Source organism: Canis lupus, chromosome 12 (genome assembly GCF_048164855.1).
Source record: "Canis lupus baileyi chromosome 12, mCanLup2.hap1, whole genome shotgun sequence".
NCBI lineage: Eukaryota > Metazoa > Chordata > Mammalia > Carnivora > Canidae > Canis > Canis lupus.
In genome coordinates, this window is record NC_132849.1 from 17,289,445 (window position 1) to 17,302,915 (window position 13,471).

At 42.5% G+C, this 13,471-nt stretch overlaps 1 long non-coding RNA gene across 1 annotated transcript in view; it reads left to right on the top strand.

The window, feature by feature from the left end:
• Positions 1 to 13,401, top strand: part of LOC140601264 (uncharacterized) — a 76,263-nt gene extending 62,862 nt beyond the window's left edge. Inside the window, exons 8-10 of the long non-coding RNA XR_012004287.1 lie at positions 10,095 to 10,216; positions 11,657 to 11,705; positions 12,232 to 13,401. This is a non-coding gene — a long non-coding RNA (uncharacterized lncRNA). The remainder of the gene's footprint in view (positions 1 to 10,094; positions 10,217 to 11,656; positions 11,706 to 12,231) is intronic.
• The last annotated feature ends 70 nt before the right edge of the window (positions 13,402 to 13,471 follow it).

A 13,471-nucleotide genomic window follows, 5' to 3' on the forward strand; every position in this document is an offset into this window, starting at 1 on the left:
ATTTGGGGAAATAGAGAACCCTAAGGGACCTTCCTAAGTGAGTAATCCCAGTCCCGAGTAGTAGGGCCAAGAATGTGTGAGGATTTTGAGCCACCCCTAACAGGAGCATCTGTGTCACAGTTTTAAAAATATTATTGCCTGAATGTGAGGTGTGGCTCCAAAGGTTGCCCATAAACCTTGCTCTCAACTTTGGATCCATTTTGTAGAACTAAATTAACCATGAAGTTGATGGGAAATATAAGTAGGAGGTAGATTTTACTCATGATTTATTTTTTCACCTTTCCTGTCCAACTCTTCTGAATAGTCTGGGGCCGATTCCTGCAGTCAGCTCCTTCCATGGTTGGCATCTTGCAGTGATTTCCCCATCCATCTTTCTGTACCCCCAACAGTGGGCAGACTCCCCTGCCCACACGTTGTGCATCCCTCCACACCCCAGCTCTCCTTCTTCACTAGCAGCTAGATCTGCTAATCTCTCTGGATCAGGGGGCTTCAACCGCTCCTCCAAACAGCTGTCTCTACTCCTATCTTCCCAGGGAGAAGCATATCTCCTTGGAGTCCTGAAACCCATGAGCTCTGGGTTTCCCTGGGGGTGGAAGGAAGAGAGGCCAACTCGCATCTTTAGACACACAAAGGAGGCTTGCCTTCCAGTGGGGGTGGGGGAAAAACACTAAGACTTACTAGCTTTGTCTCAGCAAGTTACTCTGTAACATCTCTGCATAGTATTTTCAATCCCTGGACTCTGGGGGTGCCTGGCTGGCTTGTCAGTTCAGCATGTGATTCTTGATCTCAGAGTCATGAGTTCAAGCCTCTTGGGCATAGAGCCTGCTTAAAAAAAAACAAAAATCAATCCCTCCACTTTCGTATGCTCTCTAAAAAGTACTAATTAATTTAACACCAGCAATGCGGCTTCCTACTAAGTGGTGCTCACTAAGGTTCACTCTCTGGAACTGTATCTACTGCCAGTTGTCAGCTTCCTCTCATCAGACATGCCAGGACTTTGGTGCTGGCTGACCATCCATCTGCTGTCTCCCCTCTTCCATCAGCTTGTCCACACACCCAGTTTCTTTCTCTCTGGCAGCTCCAGATGGCAGCTGCTTCTCTGGATACTATAGGGCTCATTTTACCTATAATTACATGTGCCCTAGAAGGTGCTGTTCACCAGGCCTCTGTCCTAGGTCCCCTTCCTGTCTCACATCCCCACCCCTCTGCCTCTCTCTCTCTCTCCTGTGTGTGTGTGTGTGTCTCACAGGATCACGCCCTGGGCTGAAGGGATCCCTCTTTCTTTCTTTTCTTTCTTTCTTTCTTTCTTTCTTTCTTTCTTTCTTTCTTTCTTTCTTTCTTTCTTTTTTTTTTTTCTTAAGATTTTATTTATTTATGAGAGACACACAGAGAGAGGCAGAAACACAGGCAGAGATAGAGGCAGGGTCCATGCAGGGAGCCTGACACGGGACTCGATTCCAGGTCTCCAGGATCACACCCCGGGCTAAAGGCGGTGCTAAACTGCTAAGACACCAGGGTTGCCCCCTTTCTTTCCTTTAAAAAAAGATTTTTATTTATTTATTTAGAGAGAGAGCATGCACACTCGTAAGCAAGGGGAGGGGCAGAGGGAGAGAGAATCCTATGCAGACTCCCCATTTTGTGTGGAGTCAGATACAGAACTTGGAGCTCCATCCCACGACCCTGAGCTGAAATCAAGAGTTGGATGCTGAGCCACCTAGGCACCCCTCCAGTTGACTTTCCTGCTTGGAGGTGACATATGCACCTCAAAGTCAATGGTTCCAAAGCAGCTTGGCCTGTTCCCCCAAATCTGCTCCCCACTCAAGCCCCCATTTCAGCACATGATGCCACCACTCACTGAATTGCCCAGAAAGAAATCAGAAGCTTCTCCACACCCTGTCAATTAGCAAGGCTTGTAGATTCTTTGTCCTCACTTCTACTGTCACTTCCCATTGGCCCTCAGATGCTTGCCATCTGATCCAGGGCACTGTCATGTCTTGCTGGGGTCACTGCGTCTACCTCTTAAATCATCTCCCGAAAGGGGGCTGCTATCCATTCTCCACTCTGCAGCTACAAAGACCTTACCAAAGTGCAAACCTGATCTTGTCATCTTGTTTTTTTTGTTGTGGGGGTGGGGGGCAGTGCTCGTCTGGGATATAAAACCCTTGTAGTTTTTTTTTTTTTCTTTAAATCTCTGAATACCCGTCAGTGGCCTCCTAAAGAAGAAATCATTATAACTTCCAAATCCCTTCATGCCCTGGTCGCATCTCCCATCCTCATCCTCTCAGGAGCTAGAACTTTCCGCCTTGCTGTGTGGCGCTGTATCCACCAGAGGACGCTAACCATCAGCTCTGTGGAGCTCTGCCTTTCAGGGCGCTGAGAATGCAGTGTTTTCCAGAGAGCTCGGGCCTGATCCCTGATGTCATCCATCTCGGGTTGCTGAAGGAGGCAAGGGAAAAAGAACTGAACCACTGAAAGAATATCATTTGCTCCAAATGTTATTAAAATAGGAAACAGGAATAATTAGGGACTCCATTGGGAGGGTGGTCAAGTTTGGTTTGCTATGTCCCAAGATCAAGGATGAGGAGGAGGAACAATCTAGAGAATATTATAACGATCTGATTTTTGTAGTAAGGATCTCAGTCATCATACATTTTTAAAAATATTGGCCACTGGTTTGAAAATATATTTATATTGTCCAAAACAGGAACTCAACTTTCCAGAAAACTTGTCCAATATAGTGGAGATTCCAGAACCACCTGTAAAATAGAGCATTCTACATTCATTCATCCATCTTCCAGCTGGAGTCACCTCTTTGTGTATCAGGGAGGGAGGGGAATAACATTCTCTAGTCTCCTGACTTCCTCAGTTATGTACATTGTATCTTCAGGACTCATCAATTCTCCTTCCTGCTGAGAGAATCCTCCCAGCTGGCCTAGTCTGAACAAAATGCTCTCCCACCTGCCTCAGCTCGCCTCCATCCCAGCAACCAACACTCTGTATCTTTCTTCAGAGTAAATTATTTCTCTACATCCATCTCCATGACTGGCTCACAGCAGGTGCTCCATATTTGGGGCTATGTACAATATCCAACACATGGACTGTGTGACCTTTGACCAGTCATTACTTTCCTGCAAGCCTCAATTTCCTTGTTGCTTCGGAATAACACAGTCTGCAATATTGTGAGAGGCTTACTCAGAGTTTATGCATATTCGTAATAATAGGATTAGTTAAGCAAAGGGCCGTCTGGAATATCAGAACCTGGTATATTTGCTCCAGGGTTTTTTCTCCAACATATCTCCTGGGGTATTTGCAGAGGGTACCATTCAGTCGAAAAAACACAAGCCTTCTGAAGGGACTCTCCAGAAAAACTGTGGTGTGGACCTCCAACTTCCCGCCTTGCTGTGTGGCGCTGTGTCCACCAGAGGACGGCCTAACATCAGCGTGTGGAGCTCGGCCTCTCAGTCCAGAGAATGCTCCTTTTCCCGAGAGCACAGAAGCAACCTGCCCCTCCCCAGCCATTTGGACTGAAAATCCTTATAAAGTGCATCACATGATGTAGTTATTAGAAGTACGTTGTTATCATGGCTTCCTGTGAGTTAGCTTCACCATTTCCTGTCACTGTAGCTATTAGCTTAATTCAGGACCAATGCTGCTTTTCAGTCATGTTGTAGAAAAATTTATGTAAAGGAAGAACCAGCCACAGTCTGTGCATTCATGTTTTAGAAATAAAGCAGATTGCTTTCCCATTTTATTATTTATTTATTTATTTATTTATTTATTTATTTATTTATTTATTTATTTTAGGATTTTATTTATTTATTCATGACAGAGACAGAGGCAGAGACAGAGGCAGAGGGAGAAGCAGGCTCCATGCAGGGAACCCAATGCGGGACCTGAACCCGGGTCTCCAGGATCACACCCCAGGCCGAAGGTGGCACCAAACCACTGGGCCACCGGGGCTGCCCTGCTTTCCCATTTTAAAACCAAAATACCTTATTTCAGAAGACTTAGATGGAAAAATCAAAAAAAGTGCAGAGCCTCCTGACCCCTTAGCCTCACCACTTTTGTCCTCTCTGCCTGTACTTAACAAGAGCAAAGATACTCCAGGTTTTGCGCTGGGCCTCAAAAGTGCAAAAGTTTAAGAACTATTAGAGGCACTAGAGCGATGAGTACAGCGATGAGCTTGCCTTTAGGGGGTGAGCAATCAGATGGGGAAGACAGACAACCAAGAGATGATTATGATCAGGTGTAACGAGCGATTTAATACAAAAATGCACAGGTTCTTTGAGAGCACGCAGTGGAGGCCAATTTGGCTTGAGTGATGAGAAATGCTTTTTGGAAGAAGGACCAATTAAGTTGGATTTTGAAAAATCATGTATAATGAGGAGGTGTGAGTAGAGGGAGCAAGAAACCAACAGACAGAAATATACCTTCCTCTTTCCATATCCTAATGGACAACAAAATTCTGCCCCCCCCCAAGGGTTTATAAGCACCCAGAACAGCGCCACGTACACAGTAGGGGCACAGGAAAAGTTTGTTAAATATACCAATATGAATCTCTAGATTTGCAGGCTACTGATGCTCCTATGATTTTTTGTCTCTATGCTACTAGCTTCCCGCAGGTGTTCATATGGCCTGCTCCTTCACTTGGTTCACATTACCCACTTCATTCTCTTACCTTTCAGAGCATTTACTACCCCCTGATATTATTCACTCTACCTATTGCCTGTGTCCCTCACAAGACTGTAAGTTTAATGAGGGCAGGGGACTTATTTTTCTCACTATGGCATCTCTTGTGCCTCTAACAGTTCTTAAAAGACAGCAGATGCTTGATAAATATTATGTTGAAAAAGAAAAAAGAATGAGCATGAGTCATCAACCCTCGCTTTACTTTGTGACTGAAAAGTACATTTTTTAAAAAAGCAAACAATGGAGTGAGGTTGCTATAACATGTTGGGACATTTATTGGGACATACGATATTTTATTGGAGAACTCACAAATAAAATAAGAGAAGAAAGAAACCCAATTGTACCCATTCAGCTCACATTCTCTTCCTCTTATTTATTCCAAGGAAAAGAAAACCACCCATGACAAGTAGTGGCTGTCAAAAAGGAAATTTCATGCTCAGGGGAAAGTGAAATCTCCCACCATCAAACCAGCATACTACAGCTTCAAGTACACTTTTCTTCCATAGGAAAATTGGAAAGACTGAAATGAGTTCACCCATCAGCATCACCTCAACCCTTTCTTGTTTCTGTGGTATTTTACAACTCTGCAAGTTATAGAAAACTGGTAGTAATTCAGTAATTCTTGTCCATAGAAAACAAATAGCGTTTGGTTAGACCTCAAATGTGAGGTCACCCAGTGGCATCTATTTGTGAATTCCCTCCAGCACTTCTTCTCTGAATGTAAGTGTGGGCAACTTTGAGTCCCCTTCAGACTAGTTATATAACACCCTATTGCTTTCCTCAATAATTAATGAGCTAAATAGGACATTTCACAAGTGTTTACTTTTTTTAAAAAAGATTTTATTTTTTTATTCATGAGAGGCGCAGAGAGAGGCAGAGTCATAGGCAGAGGGAGAAGCAAGCTCCCTGTGGGGAGCCTGATGTGAGATTTGATCCCAGGACCCAAAGGCAGATGCTCAACCACTGAGTCACCCAGGTGATCCTTCACAGGTGTTTATTTTATATTTGTATGAGAGCCATGATTTTACATTTTTAAAAAGATTTTATTTATTTGAAAGAGAGAGGGTGTGTGTGTGCAAGAGTAGGGGTGGGGGGATGCAGAGGGAGGGGGAGAAACTGAGAGGGGAGCCCGACTACAGGCTTTATCCCAGGACCCTGAGATCATGACCTGAGCTGAAGGCAGATGCTTAACCAACTGAGCTACCGGGTGCCCCATGATTTTATATTTTTAAAAGAATAATCATTTAACACTTGTCACATATTAGGAAAATATCACCAAAAGTATTATCATATTATGCAATGCACTTTTTCAGTGGAAGGAAAGTCATTTGCATTTTCCTGGTAAAGGGACTTTTTTTCATCCCTATGAATTAAGGGGATATAATGGGGGGCTTTACAAAACACCCCCTTCAGATAGCAAAACATCAACAAGGTATTCTGAATGCTGTTGAGAACTACTTTTTGGTCCTTAAAGATCGGACATTTCTCATGAACATGTTGCTGCTTGATAGCCAATCACAAGCTTGTCTCTTTATGCTGTTAATGCTATTCTGCAGAACATCCCAAGATAGTTTGTTTGTAGTGGATATCTACATGCAAAAGAATGAAATTGGGCCCTTACCTTACACTCTATAGAAAATTTATCTCGGGATCCCTGGGTGGCTCAGTGGTTTAGCGCCTGCCTTCAGCCCAGGGCGTGATCCTGGAGTCCTGGGATCGAGTCCTGCATCAGGCTCCCTGCATGGAGCCTGCTTCTCCCTCTGCTTATGTCTCTGCCTCTCTCTGTGTGTCTCTCATGAATAAATAAATAAAATCTTTTAAAAAAAGAAAATTTATCTCAAAATGGAGTAAAGACCTAAGACATAATAAGAGGTAAAACTATAAGACTCTTAGATGAACACATAGGAAAAACACATAATGATATTGGATTTGGCTATTTCTTGGATGTGACACCAACAGCACAGTCAACAAAATTAATAAATTGGACTACAGCAAAATTACAAACTTTGGTGCATCAAAGGAAACTATCAAGACAGTGAAAAGTCAACCGATAGAATGGGAGAAACTATTTAGCAAGACATATGTATCTGATAGAAGATTAATATCCATAATATAAAGAACTCCTACAACTCAACAACAACAAAAAACAATCCAATTTTTAAATGAGCAAAAACTTGAGTAGACATTTCCCTAAAGAAAATGTGAATGGACAACAACCACATGAAAAGATCCCAAACATCACTCATCATCAAGAAAATGCAAATCAAAATCTCAATGAACTATCACTTCACACCTATGAGGATGGCTATTTTCAAAAAAAAAAAAAAAAAAAAGGGAAAAAAACAAAAGAAAGAGAAAATAACTAGTGTTGGTGAAGATGTGAAGAAACTGGAGCCCTCCTACCTTGCCACTGGGAATGCAAACTGTGCAGCTGCGGTGAAAAAATTTGAAAGTCCCTCAAAAAGTGAAACATAGTATATGATGTAGCAATTCTACCCCAAGGTGTATCCGGGAAAGAATATACAGCAGGCACTGGGATACGCTTACATCAATGTTTCTAGCAGCACTATTCACGATAACCAAAAGGAAGAAATAAACCAAATGTCTGCCCATCAACAGATGAATGGATACACAAAATGTAGCATATACAAAGGGAATATTATTTAGCCCTTAATAAGAATGAAATTCTGATCATGCCACAACATGGATGAACCTTGAAAACATCATGCTAGGTAGAAGAAACTAGACACAAAAGGCCACACATTGTATGATTCCATTCATATGAAGTGCCTAGAATAGACAAATTCCTAGAGTGAAAAAAGTAGAATAGAGGTTACCAGGGGCTTGGGAGAGCGTCGTGGGGATTTAATGTTTAATAGGTGCAAAGTTTCTATTGGGGATGATGTTCTGGAGATGGCGAGAGTAATGGTTGTGCAATGCTGCAATTGAATTGTCACTGAGTTGTACCCTAAAAATAATTAGCAGAGGGGGCACTTGGCTGGCTCAGTTGATAGAGTAAGTGACTCTTGATCTTGGGGTAATGAGTTCAAGCCCCACATTGGAAATCGAGCTTACTGAAAATAAATACATTTTAAAAATAATTAAAATGGTAAAATTTATGTTATGTACATTTTACGACAAAAAAGAAAGAAAAGAAACAAATTGGCATATTATTGGGAATGGCACTGTTGAAAAAAAAATTAAAACAAGAGTCCAGGCATGACTCAAATAGTTATGGGAGCATGTGCCCAGGCACCATACTCTCCTGTTGTTTCCTCTTTGCATGGCTCTTTCCAGAGCTCCCCTCCCTTTACCTGCTTGCCTGGGAACCAAGACATTAGACCTGCTGAGCAGCTTTCATCTGCTGGAGAAGCAACCCCTTCTTCTCAGAACATACTTCCCTCACCATGTTCAACTAGATGAAGTTTTTATCCAGTTATTCCAGAAGCTTCTGAACTGGTCCCCTTGCTTCCATCCTGCACCCAACCCTCATCCATCCCTGCACCCGTCCTGCATCCATTCTCTGTGCTGCAGCCAGAGTGATCCAGCTAGTGTGAGACCATGGCACCCCTCTGCTCAGATGCTTCTACAGCTGTCCTTTCCACTCAGAGTGAAAGCAAAGTCCTCACAGAAGCTTACGAGGCTCAGCAGAATTTGGTTTCCCATTCTCTCTCTGACCTCATCTGCTGGTCTCTATCTTTTCGGGCACTCTGGCCTCTTTGCTATTCCTCTCTGTGCTGTGCAGGGCAAGGACCCTCTCAACTTAGGGCCCTGGTGCTTGCTGTTTCCTAAGGCTGGAAAACTCTCCTACATACCCATGTAGCCACATGACTCATTCCCTCGACTCCTTGAGGTCTTTGTTCAAAGATTACCTTCTTGGGCACCTGGGTGGCTCAGTTGGTTAAGCATCTGCCTTTGGCTCAGGTCATGATCCTGGACTTCTGGGATGGAGCCCTGCTCAGTGCGAAGTCTGCTTCTCCCTCTGCCTTGCCCCTTGCTCATGCTCTCCTCTCTCAAAAATAAATAAATAAATAAATAAATAAATAAATAAATAAATAAACAAACAAATAAATTCTTTTAAAAAGTCCTACAAAAAAAAGATTACCTTCTTAGTGAATTGTAAACCATCTCACTTAAAATTGAACACACCACTGCAGATCCCATCCTGCCTATTCCTTTTTGCCTTGTTTCCTCTCATAGGACTAACTAATCAGTATCTAGCACATAATTTAGTTATATTTCTTTATATATGTGTTTGGTACATTGTCTTTGTTCCCAATAGAGTGTAAGTTCCCTGAGGTAGGGAGTTTCTCACCTGTTTGGTTTACTGATATGTGACAAGTGCCTAGCGGCATAGTGCCTGGCACATAGTAGGGCTAACTAAATATTTGTTGAATGAATGGATGGCCAACTGTTGACTCCGCACAACGACCCACCATTAAAAACCTGTTGACCAAGCAAAGCTGATTATTGCTTATTGCAGCAGTAGAAACACCGCCTGATAGACTCAAAGGGAAAGGTAAGGCGAGACATTTGGAGTCATGGAGTCTATGCTTTCATGACTTAAAAGTATTTTTTCAAGGCAGGGAATGCATTGGAGTTGAGCAAAATTCCTGACATAATAGTTTAGGATTGGTGGACATGGCGAGGTGAGGATCTTCAGGTATGTTTTTATGAAGGAAATGTTGTTCTGATAAGTGACTTAGTGGTTCCAGTGAACTGTTTTCTTGATAAGAAGGCTCTTGCCCAGGTAGCAAACCACCCAGCTAACTTGGTTTACAACAATTATTTGAAGCACACAGGAAAGTTAATAGTTTACAATCTTGTCTTCTGTTAAGTTTCTGTTGATGCAGGAGGTCTCAGCTCTCAACATCAATTAGTGTGTACACCCCAGTGGATTCAAGCATATTTAGCCTTGGTACCTTTTGTGGAAACAGAATCTTGCCATGAAAGTCTAGTTCACAAGGGATCCCTGGGTGGCTCAGCGGTTTAGTGCCTGCCTTTGGGCCGGGGTGTGGTCCTGGAGTCCTGGGATCGAGTCCCGCATCAGGCTCCTGGCATGGAACTTGGTTTTCCCTCTGCTGTGTCTTCTCTGCCTCTCTCTCTCTCTCTCTCTCTCTCTCTCTCTCACAGAACGGATATATAATGGAACTGCTTTGGTAGAACTGGAAAAGCCTAGAATCTGGGGCCCTTGCTACTCCTGACCTCAGCAAAATTTGAAAAGCCTCTAATAACTTCTGCTTCCTGGTATTTATGATCCTATGGTCCTCTCCCTGTGAGCGTGAGCTGGACCTAGTGACTCGATCCTAATGAGTAGAACATGGCAATAATGATGGGATGTCACTTCTGAGATTAGAAAACAAAAAGACTGACTTCTGCCTTGCTCCCTTTCTGTCTCTTGCTAGCCAGCTCTGAGGGAAGCTGCCATCATATTATGCCCTGCGGAAAGGCCCATGTGGTAAGCAATTGATGTCTCCAGCCAACAGCCAGTGACAGCCTGCCACCAGACACGTGGGTGAGCTTGGAGGTAGGTCTCCTCCTACCTGGGCTCTGAGATGACTGCTTGATCATATCTTGATTACAGACTGGAGAGAGACCTGAGTCAGAATCACTCACTTAGGCCATCCTTGGATTCCTGACCCACAGAACTGTGAGATAATAAATGTTGGTTTAAGCTGCTAAATTCTGGAATACTTTCTCACACAGCAATAGATAGCTAATAGAGGGTGTGTGTGTGCACGCATGCGTATGTGTCTCTGTGTGTGTGTGTGTGTGTGTGTGTGTGGAGGGGGGGCTTCCGAGGTGATATCAGGATATTTTATCTAGCAGCATATATACCACAAGACTTCACATATAATGTGTTTCCTTTAGAGAATTTGTCATGACCCTGGGTCTGCCCTCTGGTTTGGAAACTCAGAAACAGTTTTGTCAGCTCAGCAAAACAGATTCATCTTTAGTCAGATTTACATGAACTGGGTTTATAGGACTTATATGACAACACCAAATGCTAGTTATTAATTTATAATGAGACAAAAAGTAATCATTCTGGCCAGCATAACAGAACACTTATGTTTCTCTGCCAAGCACTTTCCCTGAAGGCAAAATTCAATGTCAAATAAGAATGAGTGAGTTGCTTGATAAACACAGAACAATGGAAGTTAAGCATAGGTTTCAAATGTTTGGTGGCAGTAGTCTAAAGGGATCACCTCATGTTTAGGGATAATTTCATCAGTGGAACCAGACAAAACTCCAAAACTGTTGGTTAAAATCCCAAGAGGAACTCATCAATCGGCCTGGAATTTTCCCAAATCACTTGGTGAAAGCTCCTTCCCTTTGTGGGCAATGACTGACCAATATCTTGGCCGGGCAATGATTGGCCAATAGACCGGTTTTCTAGACTACCATGATGACCAACCCTGTCCAAAAGGAAAGATTTTTTTTTTCTTTGGATGAGTTAATACATGGATTAGCTTATAGTCTCTTCTTGTTGGTCTAGAAGTTGTTTTTCATCTTTAAAGTAAGTTTAATGCTAATTATATTAATATATTGTAATCCAGACATCTACTTAAGAACTTTATTTATGGATTGTCTGAATTTAATCTATACAGCAACCAAGTGAGGTAGGTGTACCAATATCCTAGTACCAAGAAGGGAACTAGGGCAGAGAGAAGATACTGAAAATCTCACAGCTAATGCATGTGATAACATTGTTTTGCCTGAATTTGCTTCAGATTGATTTCCTAAAAATGTTTTCCTATCTCCTTTGCGCTACACCGATGATTCTCAAACTTGAACAATCATCAGACTCACATGGAAGATTCCTTAAAGAATAGAATGCTGACCTCCACCCCCAGAGTTTATGACTCACTAGATTTGGGGGGACCTGATAATCTGCATTTTTAACATGTTCCTGATGCTGTTGATCCAGGGATCACATTCTGAAACCTTTTTTTTTTTTTTTCTTTAGGTTAGCAATATCACTCTTTTGGAACAGTTTCTTGCTTCCTATTCATTTTGTAAGTGCAACTAGAGTTATCTTCCTAAATTTACTTGGAAATATTTATCAAGTGTCAGGCACTGTACAAGGCATAGAGGATGAAATAATAAGCAATAACCTGAAGTGGGGTATTTGCCTAGAACAGTTTCTTTTCTTGGCTGAATACCATATAATGTTGTTCATGCTCTTCTCTCTGAGTATAAAATATAAAAGTAATATAACTGAAGTTCCCACAAAATGGTTTTGGCAGCTCTGTGCTCTTTGATTTTGCTCTGTGTAGTTCTTTGGTGGAATAATTAAAACTACAGCTTGTTCTTCACGCTAAGATAATGTCAGAGTGAACTGATGGATTTTTGGGTAAGTGGGAATATGGGAGGAGACAATAAGTTTCTTCAGACTCATTCTCCTAGTTTTGTGAAACTCTACAAAATCATTTTTTCATCCTTAAAAGGGCGGTACATCAGGAATGACTTGGAAATGTTCACAAAGTCCTGCCCTCCTCCTTTGAAGGTCTTACCTTTTCTTTCTCTGCTCTCACCTCATAGGTCCAGCCCCAGCAAGAGTGATGATCAAGCTGTTCTGGGCTTAGTTAGCCCAGGAAAATCATCACCACTACCAGTCACAATTATCTAAGTCTCTGCTCCCTTTCCCCTCTTCTCTTAAAGGTTTGAAGTCTCCTTTTTGGATGGGCAGGAAAAGTCTAAATTTAGCTAATCTGAAACTTTGGTAGTGCAATTCCTTGTTATTACGGGACAAATTCTGTTCTAATCAAGAAAGCTGGAATTTAAATAGCACTGTCTCTCCTCATGGCACCTTAAATTCTGTCCTTGAAACATGGCCCTCTTTCTCAGGCTGATGATACATCAGCTCATGTATCTTCAGGATGGCCCAATAGAGTACATGGGGTGGGGGTGTGGGGGGGCAAGCTACAGAGGCTATTTCTTTTGTTTTGTTTTTGTGGAGTTGTTTTTGTTTTGGCCATTTGATTTTTATTCCAGGGTCAACAGGAAACTAGGGAAGGCTTTATTTAAACTGGGCAATGATAAGGATGAGGTATGTATGTCTGAGCCATCTTTTGGGTCGATGCTTGGAGAACTGGACGGATTTGGAGGCAGGAAAACCACTTGCATGAGAATACAGGTGTGGTGGTTTGTAGTGACCCAGATTAGAGATACGGATGATGGGATGAGAAAGTATAAGGATTCCTGAAATATTTTATGGTGCCAGGGGTAGTTTTAGGAACTTTACCTAGGGAGAGACAGGGAGACATCAAGGAGATTTTCTGGGTGAAGCAACAGGTTGAATGTTGAAGCCATTACTTGGACAGCGGATAGTGGGGAGGCGGTTTGGAGGCGAACACAGGGGGCAAGAGGTGACCTAGTCCATGCACTCGGGCCCGAGTAGGATGCTGGAACTAGACAACAATCTAATAATCACACAAGTAATCAAAAATTAAATTAAAATAAAAACTGAACTGCAGATGAGATCCTAGGTGCCAATGGGAGGTACCTAGTAAGAGTAAGAGCCTATAATGGGGTTTTGAAGTAGCGAAGCCTGAGAAAGTGAAGACAGAATTGATTCAAAGAGAGAGAGAAGCTCTCCAGGCTAGAGAACACCCCCAAGGAGGGTTAAAACTTGTTACATCCTGGGGAACTAGAGAAATACGTCCTTTCCCTACAATACTTAGGCCGAGGTTGGGGTTAATGGGAAGAGTGGTGAGGAAAAAGTAAGGGTGGGATGGGGCGGAGGGAAAAAGGTCTTAGATATTTTGTCCCATAACAGCTG